This window comes from Numida meleagris, chromosome Z (genome assembly GCF_002078875.1).
Source record: "Numida meleagris isolate 19003 breed g44 Domestic line chromosome Z, NumMel1.0, whole genome shotgun sequence".
Classification (NCBI taxonomy): Eukaryota; Metazoa; Chordata; class Aves; order Galliformes; family Numididae; genus Numida; species Numida meleagris.
Window position 1 is genome coordinate 34,832,788 of NC_034438.1, and position 13,656 is coordinate 34,846,443.

Sequence of the window (13,656 nt, forward strand, 5' to 3'; positions counted from 1 at the left end):
TAACACACCAAGCAAAAGCAAACAATAAAGAATTGTTCTGCTTGTTATTAACCTCTTCAGAAAAAAAAAACAAACATACCTGTCTATAAGCAAACACACCTTAAAAGAAGGCAAGAAAAATGAAGTCTGTTTTCAAACCATTGTGACCCAAGAGTTTGAAGTTCATCCTTACTGCTGCAGAAGATGTTAGGAAAGTATCCTCTACATTTACAAGGTAAAGCAAGAAAAAACACTAAAAAAATTGAAAATGGAAAATAACATCAAACTGTTACAAGAGGCATAGAAGTTTGTGGATAAAACTTAATGAATGAAATCGCACAGTTTAACACCACAGTACTGTTAAAAATAGAAAAGCATCACAATAACCTATCAAAGGGAAAGCCACACAGAAAATGTCAAACCTCTTACTCAAAGCATCCCTGTATGTCAGAACAGATAAGTATCTCTCATAAGCCCAAGGACTCGCAAATACTGATGTAACAGCAGTACTCTGATACAGAGTTTTCCACATTTAATCAAAAGCTTGACAAGTGTGTCTGAGGCACATGACAGAAAGCCTCCGTATCTCCTTCTTCCATCTTAAATATTCTTATACTTCAAGTTTACTGGGCACTGCTTATGAACAGGTGGGGGCATGTAACTGCCAAAGCAGAAGAGAGAGCACATCAGATTTGGGAAATGTCAGTAGGCATCCATCTGCAATCAACACTGTCCACAAAAGCATGGCCCCAGGCCTTTTGCAGCCTGACCTCCAGTAATACATCAACCACAGTGAGAAGAAGCACACACAAGAATTACTCAACTCAGTCAGCAACTGAAGAGAGTTACTGCAAAAGTACAGGGTCAGGAACAACATCACAACCTTTGATGCCAAACAGCAAAACACTTTCAGGAAATCCGAAGTGCTGGAAAATAAAAATTTAAAGCCAAACTATAACCAGGTCCTCAGACAAAACAATGGTAGTGCAGACTTGCACAGAAACAGGAGTTCTCATAGCATTCTTTAAGGAATGTGCACACACACGTTTACCAACCAGCTATGCTACTGTCACAACAGTTGTTTAAAAATATTCCCATTTGATTCTAAGAATAAAGGAATCAAAACCACTGACCACTTTTTTTTCCCTACTTCTGGAATGCAAAACTACATAGGAAAAAAAAAATACAGTAAATTATTATTCATTCTGTCCTGCAACTCTGCAGAAAGCCTCTGAAACACGGGACAGAAGAATCCTCAACCATTACCACTATAAGAATCCAGAAGATTTAGCAGTGCTAGGACATAAAAAGAAGTGCAATCAGTGCCAAGCACTGACCCTGGCAGCAAGCTTTGCAGCTATGTCAAAGGCCAACAATTTGTCTCAGAATGCTCTGTTTGTGAAGCTTGGAATGACAGCCTATCTGGACATTCTGCATTCTCTCCAAAAAGCACACATGTGCTATGAATCTTAAGGAGCGAGTGTCTGAAATGCCTTCCTATCACATACCAGGTATGCATGTGCAAAGGAAACACATGTTAGGATGAATACTTACCTTAGGAAATTGAGTAAATAATAGAAAGGATAGTAATTCCTTAGTTGCATAAGGCTAGGTTACAGCTGGGGTTTTGCAAAGCTTTCCTTTTTGGATATGGTATTTTGTTTTTTGTTTTTTTTTTTAAAGACATATTTATCTAAATAACAGTTATGAAATACTAAGCATTGTTAATCAACTCTAGAGACTCCAGCACAATACATAAATATACCACTCTCTGCTCAACAGGGCACGACAGAAGGCACAAACATACACACCTTGGAGGCTGCTGATGATCACCTGTCTACAGAATTAACTACTAGCACTACAGGCCTTGAAGGAGCATTTTCGTCTTTATTTTATTTTCAAGTTACTGGATTGAGACGTTCATGAAGGCATATCCCCTCCTGTTTAGCAAGTTAGATGATACTTCGTTCTTACACGGTATCAAGAGTAATAGCATTTAAGTATTAGCTTCCACTGTACAATCCAGCTAAGATACATTCAGGAACAAAACTGTGCCTTAAGGCAGTACTTGTCTGTGATCACAGATCACACAAAATTCTTGGAGTTCTGCATTTTGATGGCAAGAAATACATTCCAAACACAGTTGCAAAATACGAAGTGATTTTAAGTTAGTTTACATTTTAAACACAGCTTTGAATTCCACTGTATCATTTGTCTTATACACCAAATAAAGTTGATGTCATTTGAAAAAAAGAGTTCTGTGGCATCAGTTACATTAGCTTCTGGAGAAAATACTGCAACTTACTACTTACTGGTTCACAAAGGACTCTAAAACTGTTTTGAGTGTCAGCTGAATCCACATTTATCTTACAATTCCAATAACCACAAGTTGTGAAAAACAGAATTCCTAGAACTGAAGTCATAAACTTCATATTGTCTGAATAGCATCACTAAAAAACAAAACAAAAAACTGGAAAATCATAGCTGTCATATCTCACCAGATCATTTTTCTGTCTTTATAAAATATTGAACAGTCTTCTTTATAAAAGAAACAGAATAGGGGACATAAATAACCGTAATATGAGAAACAGTCACTGGGGGAGCCACATTGACAATCTGTCCCCCCCCGAAGTTCAGTACACATAAGAAACATCAGCTTTCTCACCATCTCAAGCAATAAGTGGGAAGGAAGATGAGCCAAAGCTCCGTTTTCTGTTAATACAGATGTCGCCACAGAATTCACAGCCAATACAGCCTACTTCCAAGCTCTCAAGGGCTCACAGCTGCAACACAAAAGGAACCTGCATCCTAACAATTTCACTTCTAGTTCTTCACATGAAAGGCATAACTTAAAACAGTTGGAAGAAACTATATACACTCAGTAATGACAATTGTGCAACCCACACTTTTTTTACAGGGAAAAAAAAAAAACAAAATACAACAACTAACACCAACACATTCTTTCATTCCATTAAAAAATAGCAAGTTTGTGGTATAAAAAGGGAAACAAACAAGGGGAAAATCTTGGAACAAATCAAGCCAACAGAAGCTTTGTGATCAAGAGGATTCCAGCAGCACTGATGAAACCAGGTCCATAAAACGCTGTCATTGGAGGTAAAGGGGAGAAGGCTGGTAGCACAGTCTACCAATCCATCATGTGCTGAAATATGCTGCAAGTCTCCTGCTTTGGGACAATTCTATTTTTCAAGTATAGTCACCATTATTATTCATACAGATAATTTAAACAATAACCCCGTAAAATGTTTATCTGTAAATACTAAACTCTGTAACTATTGCAGCTCAGGCAGTAATCGCGTAACATCAGCGTCTCAATTATTCTCACATCAATACGCTTCAACCACATGCTTGTGAGAGCCCTGCAAGGCATGTCATCAACCCAGCAGCATGGGGACTTAAGTCTCCCTCAGCAGGACCACATGATAACAGATACTGACTAGATGTAACAGAAGTGGTCGAGAAACATGGGCCCCAAGTCAAAGAGCTTGCAAGATGCATCCAGAGGAGGCAAAACAAACACAGGCAGTAGATGAGGAAGACCAGAGAACAAGACCAATGGAACAGGAGAGGGAGAGTCACCCAGTCTAACCAGGCAACCCCTTCAGTAGGGCTTTTTTTTTTTTTTTTTAAATAAACACACAAAAGATCAACAGGTAGTTTACTCTGGGCTAATGAATACCCATAACCCCCATAGGACTTGTCATGGTTAACAGACAGAAATGCCATACACACATATACTTACTGTAATTCTTCAGAAACCACAAAAAGAAGTTTGTTTCACATAGTTTCCTCCCACACTTCAGCCCCCCCCAAGAAACAACAGAACAGGACTTCCACAGCTTCTTGGCTTCAGCACGGCCCTGCACAGCTTGGGTGGAGGGGACCCCACCCGCCAACCTCCATCCCAGGGCGTGCAGAGCCCCCACGGCAGCCACGCTACGCTGAGCGGGGCTTCGAGCCACAGACACACGCTCCCCGCAGCCTGGCGCTTCCCACAGCCTCGCGGGGAGGCTACCGACCTGCTCCGCCTCACCCGCGGGCCCTGGCGGTTCGCTGCCGGCGGAGCCCTGCGTGGCTCCCATAGTAACATCGCCGCCTGGGCGCTAATGGCCGGACCGCCGCTCTTCTCCCCCTCCGCCCGGGAAGGGCCGGAGGGAGCCCGGCCCGAGGGAGGGGCGGCGGCGGGGGTGGCCGGAGCCCCGCAGGAACAAAGGCGGCAGTGAGGAGCCCCCACAGAGCGACTTTGTACCGCCGGGGCCCGGCCGCCCGCAGCCCTGCACAGCCAATCCGGCTGAGGAGGCCCCGGGGAGGCGAGGAGACATTATCATTCTCCACGGGATGAAAAGAATTGTTATTCTCCGTTTACAAAAATATTTCTTGTCTTCTTGCCCTTGGCAGCAGCCAGTAGCTGACGCCTGTCACGGGATAAACCAGGGAGATGCCCTGGGTGGGATCTCGGAGAGCAGTCTAGGGCTGTGGGATGGCACCTGCAGCATCACCCAACAGAAAGGCTCCCACCTCCTCTGCCTTCTCGGCCTGTGTGGTGTCAGAAGGGACAGCCACACACACCTGACGACTTCCCAAGCCCTCAGCCTCCATCAGGTGCCTTCCCCACACCCGGCAGTATTTCCACTTCTGTCTCCAACTCAACAATGCTGCAGTTAATTCAGAGGCTGAGATGACTGTCTTGGTTCTGAGGCCATCATTACACAGTGCTGTAGAGGAGACTGTATTGGCAGGTGCTTGAAGAACTGACAGGGCACAAAAAGCACAAAAAAGCAGACTGGCAGAAGTTCAACCACACAGTTGTGCTAAGAAACACAGTTTCTTTCCTTGGTGCCACTGTGTTCCCAGGGTTATTTGGGGTGGATGAGTCAATACTGACATCCTCTACTGGAAGGAAGAAATATAGGATGAGGAGGAACTGACAGAGAAGAACTTTCTTAAGCCATAGCATTTAAAAAAGAATGCAAACAGCATGTTACTTTAAATGGCCTACTCAAACTTGGAGAGAAAAAGTCAGAAAAATGCCTAACCATGAACTTTCATCTCGTTCCTCCCCACAGTTTTATAAGGCAGTGACACCATCCAACTTTTGTTGCAATACTAGCAGGCTGGTATACAACAAAATGTCAAGACCACTAGGAAACATGAAGCACAGAAGCCAGTGTCCTCATATAAATGGTGTTCTATAGATTGAGATACTAGAATAGCATCTGGCCTCAACAGCTACACAAGGCACAGCAGGGCAAGGCAAACCAGCTGCCATGCTAGGCAGTGCTGACCACTTCTGCGCTTCTCTGAAATTGAAGACAACCTTCCAAGGAGCCAGCACAGTCTGGGAATATCAGCACATGCCACTGCTTCAGCAGAGAAAGCCACTGCCCAATACTCACCTCCCTGAGAAGACAGGACATGAGGAAAACAACATGGGCTACTTTTTGCTTTGCTAAGATACAAAAGCGAGAATAATTTTTGTTTTTTAGCCTCAGTGTCTTGTTGTTGTTTTTCTTGAGAGCAGTTGCCAGACACAACGTGAAACAGGGAAAGGAGAAGCCATCAGAACTCACTAATGCATTCTCTTAACACAAAGATATTAAGTTAGTAGCTGCAAAACGTAGAGAACCAGCCTCCTGCAACCACCTCCACCTCCCTCCCAAAGGCTCTGGCAGAGGATGAAGAGCCAGCCTCCCCTTTTGATGCAGCCTTTTGTGGAGCATAGGTAGCACCTGTTGAAGCCATCTAAGCCTGTCCCATGCAAGACAGAGAATGATTACTTCTGATTCCAGGCAAGAGCTGTGATTTGGCCTAAAAGCCTCATTTAAGCAAGTTTAGTGACTTTATCAAAGCCACGTGGTGTTATCACTAACTCTGAGGTTATCAGACTATGCTTTCTTGAGCTATAAGGCTGCAGCCAAGGTTAACATGCTTAGCTAGACTGAGGTAAATGCAGCACAGATGCAGGAACTGATCACAGTTATGCAAGCAAAACAGACTTGGTTTTAGTTCCTTAATACAAGTCATCACCTAGGAAGTGCCTATCAGTTTATTTCCATTCACTTTCCTGTAATAACAGATGGAAAACAATTCATTTGGGCTTTTAAGAATATTTCCTATGTTTCTTCATAAAAGCACAGTGGGCACGTAATTTTTCTGCAGATAATTGAAAACTTGAGCTATGACGCCTGATGCTCAGGCTCACACTTGAGCTTGGCAAAGTTTCCAGACGCTCATAACAATGTGACAGATTGATGTGACAATCAGTGCAACCAAAATTTACAAGTTACTCATCCTGAAGTTAGTCTGCAGAGACTTTAAGGCCTTTCTGGGTACCTTCTTGCCTTTGACCAAGGTATCACCCCAATGCAGATATGTTGTTGGGCCTTAAGAGGGGGGGGATGATGCCAATGAAACCAGAAGTGGAAAGATAAAATATGGCAGTCTAACCAGTGAAAAGAGCTGCAGGAACATCTCTAGCACCACAAGCTACAGAATTGCTACAGGAAAAGGAAAGCAGGTAACTAAGGTACCCAATTCACCTTACAGCTATTTCATTAGAGGACAGCATCCCTATTCTCTTGCATTGCAAGCTGTAGGAAAGAAAGGGGGAAAATAAATAAATAAATAAATAAATAAATAAAAGAACTTCCTGAACTACAGCTCACACAAGCGCATCTTTAAGTGTATAACCAGATACATTAGATACGGAAGGCAACAAGACCCTGCCCAGTGGACTACGAAGTGACTAACACAGAATACCCACAGTCTAGCCAAAACTTTCCTGTGACAGCAGCAAAGCAGAAGAGGGACCAGAGACCCAGCAGGATGGTCTGTTCTGTCTATGAAGGTCTCTGCACACCCAAGAGTGAGTGTCTGGAGGAAGGGCTTTGAAGCGGAAGATGTGGGTACAACTGAAACCCATCTTCCAAAGGATACGGTTTCATGGAGACTAAAGGCTGGTTACCAATATCGTGGCAAAATCATATGAATTGGGCTAAAAATGTGCAGCTCTGTCCTCCTAAGTGTTTAGGAACAGCTGTTCTGCATGTGCAGTAACTGTACAAAACAGTATTACATTCAGGGATTTCATGAAAGGTTATGTAGGTGTTTAGAGATTTTATGCTGAACTTTCATGGAATGACTTATCATTAACTGTGTAAGATGCATGCATGCAAATAATTTCCAGTGACCACATTTCCCATTGAGACTTTCAGCTTAAGTAATCAAGGCAGACATCGTTTGCCACAGTCCATGTAGATTAATTTAAAGAGATCACTTGCTGCAGCTTGAGTCATGCAAAACCTAAGATGTATTCCATAAAGTATCTAATGCTACTGTGAATGCAATCGTCGTGCTGCTTCCAGCACCACTGGAGGCAACATCCATTTAACATTACACTATGGAATGCAAATTTAAACATGCAGCTGCCTCTCATGGTTACTCCTGCCAACCAAGCACAGCTGTTCAGCAATTTGCCTGCAGCACACTGTTGTGATGCAGGTGCTCTCTGCTTCTTCCTGCCCCATCCACACATCCAGTCAAGCCTTTTAACTAGTTCCTCTGACAATCACACCTATTTAGTTATTTTTAAATGCTGGAGTTTAACACTTATAGTGCTAGACAGCAATAGTAACTTTACAGAACTGGGAACTGATTTCAGTAAGAGACACTGGGAATACAGATTGCTAGTCCAGCTGTTGAACTGAGTACACACGTCAGTTTTGCTTTTGTTTCTAAGCAAGTGTTCATATCTTCTGATGAAAAGCACTGTAGAAGTTTCTAAAAATACCATGTTGCCAAACAGCCTTTCCCCTTTCCCCTCCAATCTCTTTAGACTGCTTTTTGTCATCAGCCTGCAAAATTACACAAATCAGTCAGCCCAGTCCTACTTAAATGATTCATAAATCCAATTATGTCCGCTTCTTTATATAGCGAGCTAGGCCCTAACAGACTCAACCTTCAGGATTAGAGGATGTGTAGGTAGCTGACCTCTGACTCTCTAACTGCTCAGGGCATACATATGGTTCAAACACACAGCTCTACATCGAGTAAGGGAAAAGGCACATGAATGGCACAGCAATCTTAATCTGTCTTGAAGGGACTGAAAAAGCCACAAACACTGTCTTCACAGCTGTTACTGCGTGCAGATGTGAATCCAATGGAGGACCACCAAGATGGTGGGGACTGGAGCACTGACCCTGCAACAGGAGGGTTGTTCAGCCGGGAGAAAGGATAGCTGCAGGGGCACCTAACAGCAACCCAACAATGTTGACAAGAGGAGATCGAGGAGATGCAACCCAGCATCTTAACACAGTGCATAGCAGGAGGACAGGAGAGCATGGACTAAAGCTCAAACAAGACAGGTTCAGAATGGATGTAAGGAGAATATTTTTTTCCCCATGGAAATAGCCAAGCCACGGACCCAAAGAAGCTGTGCTGTCTCTGACCTTGGAGCTTTCTAAACCCCTGCTGGGTAAAGGCCCAAGCAACCCAGTGACCTTGGGCTGGTGAAGAGGCTGGGCTAGAAACCTCCTCTGGTTCCTTTCCACATGAATGATTCCATCATTCCTGAGCTACCGCGTGACTCAAGTGCTAGTGCCAGCTTAAAGCAAGGCCACACATTCATCATCTTGCCCCCTGCCTCTGCTTCCGAAGTACAGCTTGTGATACACTGCAAAAAGATTTTGATATGCAGCTTGTAGGGTCTGGAATATTGGCCTGTAAGGATGCACAAATATACATACTTTCCATATTCAAAAGCAGTAATTCCCACTCTGTTAATTTAGAAAGCAAAGGTTTCCCTGTAAGAAGCACAGCCCAGCAAAGACATATCCCACACTTCACACGTATTTTTTCTGAGGTAATAACCAATACAAACCTCTTTATGGCTCACCTGGCCACATCCTTTGACCTTTACATGGGATTTTATTTTTTACAACCTACACATACAGATTTAGATATTTCACAACGTAGAAATTTCATATCAACAAAATTTAAAGATCTTGCTTCATTTGGAGTGTGATGTCACACAGTTCTAAGCTAATTAATTTCAAATTCACAGAAGTAGGGAAAAATGTATTGTGACATGTTATATGATGAACAACTTAGGAAGAGCACTACAGAAATCAATAGTAGCAAGGACTGTTAATATATAGCGTACTTTTCTTAATAGTTTTGAGTCTTTTTGGTCATCAAGTCTACTAGATCTCACACAAAGATTTCAGAGGTTTATTCTGCTGAAAAACAGCAAGACACTGCTTGCTTCATGTTGCTACATCTTTGCAAAGAATGTGTGAATTAGTATACAGGTTAGCATAAAGATACATAGCATCTCTATGCCCTTTCCCTTTATTTTTTGATAAATAAAATAAAAAACAAAACAGCAGCACAAGAACAAGCCGAGGCGTTTGAGAACAAGCAGTAAGAAAAAATGATAGAGGAGAGAATAAAGAAATACAGCTTCTATTTATCCTAAACATGTTTATTCTAAACACATCTGCATCTGCAATGTTTTAAACTGCATGGCAGTATCTTTAAAAGTACACTGATAACCAAATGAAATAGTGGGACATAATTTAGAGCGTGAGACAGGGATTTAGCAATTAACTCTACCTGAAATCTTTTCTCTCTTATGATAAAGTCAATTCACCAGTAGAGTAAGTAAAATTAAAACTTCCTCTAGCACACGCACTTTCACCTCCATTTATTTTAGAAGCTATAAAAATGGTTATTAAAAAAAAAACACAAAAGTTATTTAAAACAAATCTCAACAAGTTTGCACTATTCTTCTCCTCAAACATCATACAAAAGTGCTCATCAACACTCAAAAGGACCTCTTCTTCACACTGAACTTGTCCATTTTATGCAGAAGGAGTAATATGAGCACGTTCTGGTTGAACATTCATTTTGCTTTCATCTTAGTCAATCCTCTCTCCTCTGTTTCGTTGCAAAGCAGTGAAACAATCTTCTGCTTTTAGCAATTTATTTGCCATCCCTCACTACAAGTCAAGCCCTTACAACATCAAAAACTTTACCATGGTAATCAATTCTTACAGCACAAATTAATTAAGACAGCACAGTAAAGAAAGCAAAGATCCCATTCTCATGGAGATCATTATGCTTATTTAGAACATACAAAAGAATATGGAGAATGCACAAAATGTAACATACGCAGAACATTCTTGTTTGTTTTTTTCCTAACACAGAGGTTAATTTAAAAAACAAAGCTCCAGACAGCAGTTCTTCAGCCAAGTCAGTCCTTCAGAGCACTAAAGCTCTGCTTCAAAGTTCTGCCTCTTCCTATCTTATTTATACTGGCAAACGTCCTGTAGAGGAGTTTGTTAAGAAACAAAGCAGTTCTGCAGCCTTATTCAGTAATAGTAGAGCCCCGGTTTAGGGTACTGTGCCTCCTTCTGGGTGCTGCTCTTCAGGAAGGATTGAAATTGGCTGCTGAGACTGCAAGGGAGAATAGAGAGCAGAGCAAGGAGAGAAAGCAGATGGACACAGACACCTTAATCATTCACTTGCCAGTCCCACAAGATAGGGACTTGAGACCTACTTCTTGGTAGGTCTCAAGCTGGGTGGCTGGACATAACTTCTGAAGCATCTTCTTCTGCATAAATAAGTAAGTGTGAGCGCATAAGTGCGAGCGCATAAGTGCGAGCGCATAAGTGACCCTGGAATTCTGCTCTGAGTTGGGCGTGCTAGTATCCAAATTCCCTGACGTAAGGTTTGCATACCATACAACATGAAAGTTTTTCATCTCATGGAAATATGGCTAGAAAGTCTGCTAGAGAGCCAAACTGGGATGTTCCTGCCTATCTACGCTTCACTGACATTCTCGTACCATTTTCTCCCACACAGCTTCCTATGAAAACAGGGCTTGCTTGTTTGTTATTTTATATAATACATCTTACTTTTTTCTTGGTCTCTCTGTCATGCCTCTAGAGTCTTATTAGCTTTGGTTAAATATGAGGACTGCTCCAAAAGTACTGCCTCCTGTATGTTGGACCATGACGTCAGAGGCAGATGGTGGTGGTACAGCAGTAGAGGCTGAACCTTCCCACCAGCATTCCCTTACATGTGTGACAGATGCCAGCAAAGGGGCAGTCTAACAGAACGGCGTCTGACATAAAAGTACGGATGAGGCATAAGTTTGTCATTGAATTCCTCCATGCAGAAAAAAATGGTACCCAGTACATTCATCAGCACTTGCTGAATGTCTACGGAGACCAAACAGTGGATGTGAACACAGTGAAGCAGTGGATGGTGCGTTTCAGCAGCGCCGGTGAAGGACAAACCACGTTCCGTATGGCCATGCAGATTTTTATGAGTGTGGCATGCAGGCACTTGTTCATCGCTGGCAAAAATGCACGGCTAATGGTGGTGACTATGTTGAAAAATTATGTTTTGTATTTGCTCTATCCAATAGTGTTACTGTGCTCTTTGTATCTGATGTAGTCTGCATGGCAATAAACAGAAGGCATTACTTTCAGAGCAACCTATGCATATCACAAATTGGACAGAGTGACTGATGCCCACATCTCCAAGTAAATTACTAAACCACCTATAGCTATCTGTCTCTCAACAATGAAAGATAAGTCAATTTTCAGTTTTGCAATACCAGCATGAAGATCATTTGCTCTCTTATAATTGTCATCTGTTGATGACTTAGAAAATACTAAGCACGCTTTTCATATTCTCTCTGAAAGCACTTGAAAAAAGGTTTCGATTGCAAGGTTAAGATGCCAAAAGACTATATTTACCTTAATGATGTACTATACGAAAATATGCAGCAAAACAACTCTGTGTGTGGCTATTCTGTTTCTCAGGATGCAGTACTGAGTTACTAAGCAATTTCCATTAATACTACCCTTTGTGCTTAAAGTAATTTATTTATTCCCAAACACATGCTGAATATTTATATTTGCTGAAGACACCATCATAGAGTAAATCTAATCTTTACCAATGTTTAGCAAAGAGAGGAACTAGTCCAGGCCTGTGCAAGATTATTTGCATAATTTTAGCACAATATTGAGTTCACTGCACAAGTCTGTCTTCAGTCCTGTTATACATCATCGAGCTCTCAGTAAGCGTGCATGTATTCATTCTAAGTCACTAGAGAAATCCAGAAGAACTAGTTCTGTTTCAGTGTTATTACTCTGTTGAGTACAGCTTCATAAAACCTTTTAAACACAAAGCTAAAAGAATGAACAGTACAGATAGCACTCAACAAAAAAAAATCAGCATTTCAAACTAATGAGCGGTTCCAACCGACATAACTTGACCAGTACCTTGGGAGAAATGTTGATTTTTGAGAGTTTTGGTCTGTTTGCAGTGAAATACTCTGGGTGTGATGTACAGCTGTATTCCCAGTTCCACTCACAAGGAGATGGCAGTGCAGTAGTTTGTTCCCTGAAAAACAAAGTCTCATTTTAGCTACATATAATCACAAGAGAGTGACTGAAAGCCTGGGACACCCAGGTCCTTCAGATAAAGAAGATAAAAAAAAAATGTATTTTCCTGGTTAGTTTGGCATGCTTTAAGCTTCCCTAGCAGTCAGGTTGAAACAGTGCTCAAAAAAAAGGAGATACTCATCAATATTTACACTTGCAGCAGCGCTACAAACATCAAGTCAAGCACTGACCCTCATCAAGCAATCACACACGCCTGCACACAAGGGAACAAGGCATTCTTGCAAGCAAAATAAGGTACAGACAAGAAGCACATTCATTTTCCATTTGTTGCTCTTGTACTCATCACAAGGCATTTTGGCTTTTAATTTTGACTTAGTCTGATCGTACAGAGTTAAACAAGTAACAGCATTCTATCTTGAGCATAACCTCAGAAAGAACAAATACATGTATTTCAGTTACTTCAGCTGGTAATTTAACAGCTCCACCTGCCAGCTGCAACCTCACTGCCTACTCCTTCCCTGCTCAGGACTGCTCAGCAGGCCTCCATTAACCTCCTTTCACACAAGCAGTATTTTAGCTGCCATTCAGCATCTCTGTTAGAGTGCTCCTCCTCTCCCCACCCCTTGTTGTAGCTTTAGTGTTCCAGCCTTCATAGTTCCAGGCTGTATGCAGAATACAACTCTTTTGGAAGCAGTAGGAAAGTTACACAAGAAAGATGAAATCACATCACCATTAACGTCATGATTCGACACCATGCAAAGATATCGAAAATTATGAAAGTCCATCTTACACAGAAATCACATCACTATTACAAGTAAAAATGGAAATAGGAAAACATATTTTCTAATGCCTTTGATATGGGAATGCAAATAATTGCCTTAGCAAAATAATATATTTATCTTTCAAAACTTTCAGGTGATAGCACTGGAGCTGGCACCAATGCTCCAATGTTAATTTTTATCTCAGGAGATAATTAAGTGCAGTAAAGGAAGAAGTTAGGAACACACCTGAATGTGCACAGTGAACAGTCACCAGATGAGGACCTCTACACCTTACACTTAGTATTAGCTTTTGGAAACTGTTTTATGATCTAAATTTACACACACACACTTTTAAAATGCTTATTTCGACTTTTTCTGTTGTGAACCTGGCAGAAGCTGAGTGACAAGCTGATATTAACAAACTGAGTTATTAATTTGCTTATTCCTGTTGCACAGAATAAGCTGCCTGCATCTACAAGAAG

The 13,656-nt window shown here is 41.7% G+C and overlaps 1 protein-coding gene across 2 annotated transcripts in view; it reads right to left on the reverse strand.

The window, feature by feature from the left end:
* Positions 1 to 13,656, reverse strand: part of TJP2 (tight junction protein 2) — a 63,629-nt gene that overhangs the window by 40,285 nt on the left and 9,688 nt on the right. The window contains exon 2 of one of the 2 annotated variants that reach the window (XM_021379883.1): positions 12,291 to 12,411. The exons of the other annotated variant lie outside the window; for it this stretch is intronic. The gene's annotated coding sequence lies outside the window, so the exon portion shown is untranslated. The remainder of the gene's footprint in view (positions 1 to 12,290; positions 12,412 to 13,656) is intronic. 2 annotated transcript variants of the gene reach the window in all.